Here is a 6,000-nt window from a genome sequence, read left to right as displayed (position 1 = left end):
ATTCGGGATTTTTTCATAGTTATCTTATGGAAAATTACCTTAATCATAATAGATCAATCTAAATCCGATTTTTTGATATATATGGCTATTATCTTGATCTAGTTAAAGGTATTTATCAACTAATAAAATATTTGATTTCCTTATATGATAATTAATTAATTATTTTAATTATTTTGGTAATTATCTTTCAAAGAAATCTTGAATAAAATCAAATATAGATAATTAGGATATTAATTGTTAATTGGAATTATTTGTTATTTGATCCTCTATGTTTTAAATGTTTAAAACTTGCCCTCAAGTTTTGAAATTTATATTTGTGATTAAAAGTTTTAATTTAGACAACTTAAATTTCAAACCCTAGATTTTAAAAGGTTTAAAATACAACCCTTTACTAATATGATATTACTAGAATAATATATATATGTATAACTAAATGCTAGTCTTACTGTTAGTAGGCCTTATTCACGAAGCCGATCTATAAGGTGGGTATAAGGTTGCGGCCTATAAAATGGCGCTTAATGGGTGTACACTCACACCCACCGCTTGCTTGATTGGTGGAGGGTCGTTAGCCGAACGGGTAGGATAGGGTAACCTCATCCTCTCATTAAAAGTATAATAAGTGATACAAAGTAACTACACAATTTTATAAAATTTCCCAATCCTAGTTACTTTAGGAAAAGTGAATTGATGCAATCCCATGAAATTACACTTTGCACCCTTGCTAAGAAGTTAGTGGAGCGTGTGTGGTTTACTGGCACACTAATTGGTTCTAAGCAAAGGTGGCAAAGGGTGATTCATTGTTTATCATAGTTCGATGGAGCGTGTGTGGTTTAGTGGCACATCGAATAGGTGATCGTTACAATGAAGGCACCATGTGAATTTGCATGGTAATTCACACCCGCTTTGTGATCCTCAGTATCCCAGTCACAAACAAGAGGGGCATATCGAGATTTAAACATGCCATTGAATAGTTTCAATGAATCTCATTCGAACCTAGGAATTCTTAATACACTTAGGACTAATACTTAAGTTATGTGATGGAGAATTAGTGAATCGTCATTCACTTACCTTCAATTTATTTGCATGTTAGATTACGGCATCCCTTTTCTAGTATGTAAATGTTATTGTTGGATCCTAGCCCTAATTTTCTTATTGGGTGATAATTAGGGATTCTTATTCTAATCTATCTTTTTCCTTTTCTTTTGTAGATGTCGAACGCAAACAACGCTGCTGCTAGTTCTTTCACGTTGACGAGCCTTTGCCAAAAGGTCACCTTCGATGGAACGAACTTTAGCGAATGGATAAGATACATTCGCACCATTGCTCGCTATGAGGATAAGGAGTATGTCCATGATGAGAAGCTCGAGAAAATCAACCCCGAAATCGCTACTCCAGCCGAAATCACCGCTTTTGAGACTCATGAGCGAGATGCAACGAAGGTACATTGCATCATGATTGCTACCATGAACTCCGAATTCCAAAAGTCCTACGAGGACATGTACCCGTACGAGATGCACCAAGACTTATTGGAGAGGTACCACCAGAACGCGAGACAAGAGCGTTATGAGATTTTCACTAACATGATTTCTGCTAAAATGGGTCATGGAGAATCTATTAGCGTGCACTTGCAAAAGATGCAAAGGTATGTTGACCGCCTTCGTAAGTTAAATGTTGACTTTGGAGAAGACTTGGCGATCGACATTGTGCTTCACTCTTTGCCTCCGATGTACAACCAATTTAGGATGACCTACCACATGAACAAAGAAGAGGTCACCCTAAGCAAACTCCAAGGTCTCTTAAGGGTTGCTGAGAGCAACTTCAAAGACAAGTCTGTTGCGCCAACTCCCAATCCGCCTGCTGCTCCTGTCTTGGCTATTGGTCAAGGAAAGGGAAAGAAGAGGAAGGCTTCATCGAAGAACTATCGCAAGGTCAAAGCCCGAGATGGTGCCTCTTCTAGTGGGACCAAAGTTGATCCCGCTAAGCCCTGTCCTAACCCGAAAGAGGCAGAGTGCCACCACTGCCACAAGATAAGACATTGGAAGAGAAGCTGCCCAGAGTACTTGCAAGCAATCAAAGAAGGAAAGATCAAGCCATCTTTCGCAGGTATATACACAATTAAATCTAACAATTCTAATCATACTATTTCTTGGGTTCTTGATACCGGTTGTGGTTATCACATTTGTTCTAATATACAGGGACTAAGAAGAAGTAGGGATGTGAAGCAAGGAAGAATCAATCTAATCATGGGGAACAGAAGATCGTCGCCTGTGACCAAGATTGGAGTGTATTCTTTAGTGCTTAGGAATAATTTGTGTTTAGATTTGAACCATTGTTGCTATTCTCCAGAAATGGCTAGAAACATCATTTCATTTCATGGTTTATATAGACAAGGATTTAGATTTTCTTTTAATAATGAGAATGGTTCTATTTTGGCTTATCTAAATGGTGTCTTTTACTTTGAAGCTATACCGTGTAATGGAATATATGAAACTGTTATGATTGTTGATGAATTAGGAAATGATGTTTTGAATATAGATTCTTCCACTAGTATGGATAAAGCATCCTTGTGGCATTGTCGTCTTGGACATGTCAACAAGAAATGCATAGCCCAACTCCAAAAGGATGGAGTGTTGGAGTCATTCGACCTTAGGGAAGATGACACATGCGAGTCTTGTTTACTTGGAAAGATGACCAAGTCACCCTTCACGAGTACATGTGAAAGGGGTGAAGGTCTATTGGACCTAATACATACCGATGTATGTGGACCGTTTAGATCAACCACGAAGGATGGAAACCGCTTCTACGTGACCTTTACCGATGATTATAGTAGATATGGGTATATCTATTTAATCAAGCAAAAGTCAGAAACCTTTGAAAAGTTCAAAGAGTTCAAGAATGAAGTGGAGAATCAATTGGGCAGGAAAATGAAGATGCTTTGATCCGATCGAGGAGGAGAGTACCTAAGTCTTGAATTCCACGATTATCTCAAAGAGTGTGGAATAGTTTCGCAATTGACGCCTCCTAGGACACCGCAGTTGAATGGTGTGGCAGAAAGGCATAATCGAACCTTATTGGATATGGTTTGCTCTATGATGAGTCGTGCTTCACTACCTATCTCTTTTTGGGGGTATGCCTTAGAGACTGCCGCCCATATCCTTAACCGAGTCCCTACTAAGAAGGTTGCCAAAACACCTCACGAGATGTGGATAGGGAAAGCTCCCTCGTTGGCACATATCAAGGTTTGGGGTTGCGAGGCTTTCGTAAGACGAGATACTCACGACAAGCTTGAACCTCGAAGTGAGCGATGTATTTTCATCGGCTACCCGCAGACATCCTTTGGATATCTCTTCTATAGACCGAAGGACAATGTTGTCTTCGTTGCGAGGAGAGGAGTTTTCCAAGAGCGAGAACTCATAAGCCAAGGAGACAGTAGGAGGCAAATTGAGCTTGAAGAGATTCAAGAGTCGATAGATGAAGGAACCTCTACCGCTGGCACTCAACCCGAGGAGGAAACTCTGGTTGAACCGATTGACGAATCCTTACCTCTTAGACGTTCCGATAGAGTTAGAGTTCATCCCCAGTTTTATGGTTTTCATATTACTACCGAAGGGGACACGTATATTAGTGATGGAACACTAATAAATCTTGATGAACCTAATAGCTATAAGGAAGCCATGGCAGGCCCGGAGTCTGCAAAGTGGAAAGAGGCAATGGATAGCGAGATCCAATCCATGTATGATAACCAAGTTTGGAATTTGGTTGATTATGTGCCCGGACGTAAGACCGTTGGGTGCAAATGGATCTTCAAGAAGAAGACCGACGTGGATGGAAAAGTACACTCATATAAAGCACGATTGGTTGCGAAGGGCTTTACTCAAACTCCCGGAGTTGACTATGATGAGACCTTCTCACCAGTTACGAAGATAAAATCTATTAGAGTGATGCTAGCGATTGCCGCATTTCATGATTATGAGATTTGGCAAATGGATGTCAAGACTGCTTTTCTTAACGGAAAGTTGGCTAAGGATGTTTACATGGCTCAGCCAGAGGGTTTTGTGGATCCAAAGTATCCGAATAGAGTGTGTAAGCTTGAGAAGTCCATTTATGGACTTAAGCAAGCGTCTCGCAGATGGAATCTTTGCTTCGATGAGAAAGTCAAAGAGTTTGGATTTGTACGAAGCGAAGACGAATCATGTGTATATGTCAAAGCCAGTGGGAGTGTAGTAAGCTTCCTCGTTCTATATGTCGATGACATATTACTCATAGGAAACGACATCCCGACTCTGCAGGAGGTTAAGTCCTTGCTCGGGAAGTGCTTCGCTATAAAGGACCTCGGAGAGGCTTCTTACATTTTGGGAATAAGGATAGTAAGAGAAATAAGTAAGAGACTAATTGGACTTAGTCAGAACACTTACTTGGAGAAGGTACTAAAACGTTTTAGTATGGAAAACTCGAAGAAGGGAGAATTACCGATACAGAGTAATGCCAAGTTGAGTAAGACTCAAAGTCCGAGTACCGAAGCTGAGATAGCATAAATGAGCCGAGTATCATACGCTTCTAAAGTTGGCTCAATCATGTACGCTATGACTTGTACTCGCCCTAATGTAGCCTTCGCTTTGAGCATGGTTAGCAGATATCAGGGGAATCCTGGCAGAGCACATTGGATTGCGGTGAAGAATATCCTTAAGTACCTTCGGAGAATGAAGGAATGGTTCTTAGTCCTCGGAGGGAGTGATGACTTAAAGGTGCGAGGGTATAGTGACGCCAATTTTCAGACCGACAGGGACAACTACCGTTCGCAGTCGGGCTGGGTCTTTACCCTAAATGGAGGAGCAGTGACATGGAAGAGTTCCAAACAGGAGACCGTAGCTGATTCAACGTGCGAATCAGAGTACATTGCAGCGAGGGAAGCGTCGAAGGAGGCAATATGGCTAAAGAACTTCATCGGTGATCTTGGAGTTGTACCCGCCATAAAGGAGCCTATGGAGATTTTCTGTGATAACGAAGGAGCGGTTGCCTTGACCAAGGAACCGAGGGATCATGGTAGATCAAGACATATCGACAGAAAATACCATTTCATTAGACATCGTGTAGAAGAAGGACAACTCGTAGTGAAGAGGATATCATCAGAAGATAACCCAGCAGATCCGCTTACGAAGGGACTGAGTAGGGTTAAGCACTTGCAGCATGCTAGGAGTATTGGGCTGAAGGATGATATTAGCATAGATTAGATAGTATTAGAAACGTGTAATAGATAAATGTAATTAACATTTGATGATTAAATAAAGGAGTTTTATTTATGAGTAATGTTACTGTCTTATGTTAATTGTTTAACTACTGTTTCATTTTGCATGTTTTGACTTCCAGAATAATTGAGTTTATTAAGAATAATCGAATTGTTCAAATTATCCACAATCGTTCATATGTTGGAAGTAGATATGAATGAAGGTTGTCATGAATTGGTGTGTAGATTGTCTAAATGGTTTTAGACATAGCAAAGGGTTGCTGCAACGTTCATGAGTGCTTATGAACTAGTTTTGAGCATTGGAACAAACCCGCGCTTGCTGGAATCACCTTATGGAATATGATATAAAAGGTGATCGCAAGACGATAATATCATATAGTCTTAAAACCTAGATATATGGTTTGTTATTTGTTAATTGATTGTAGATTGATAATGCGAAAACGCATCAGTAACTCGGTGTTATAAAACGCATTGTTGTGTATAGTTGATTATTGAATAAGTAAATGCATATAAGTCGAAGTTTATTTGTAACTTTTATCTAAGAAGGTAAAAGTGATATCTCGGTCGCTCGATGATTTGATTTGACTTATGTGCCGGGCCCGGTCAGAACTGAATTGATGTATTCGATTAAGTTCTATGTCGAATAAATCAGAGATCGAGAAACCTAAATGCTTGACTAACCATTCCATAGGATTTTCAGCATGATATCTAATAGAGGACTGTACGATCCCTTATCTGAAGGACAAGATTGATTA

This window comes from Lactuca sativa, chromosome 1 (assembly GCF_002870075.4).
Source record: "Lactuca sativa cultivar Salinas chromosome 1, Lsat_Salinas_v11, whole genome shotgun sequence".
Classification (NCBI taxonomy): Eukaryota; Viridiplantae; Streptophyta; class Magnoliopsida; order Asterales; family Asteraceae; genus Lactuca; species Lactuca sativa.
This window is presented reverse-complemented; position numbering follows the sequence as displayed.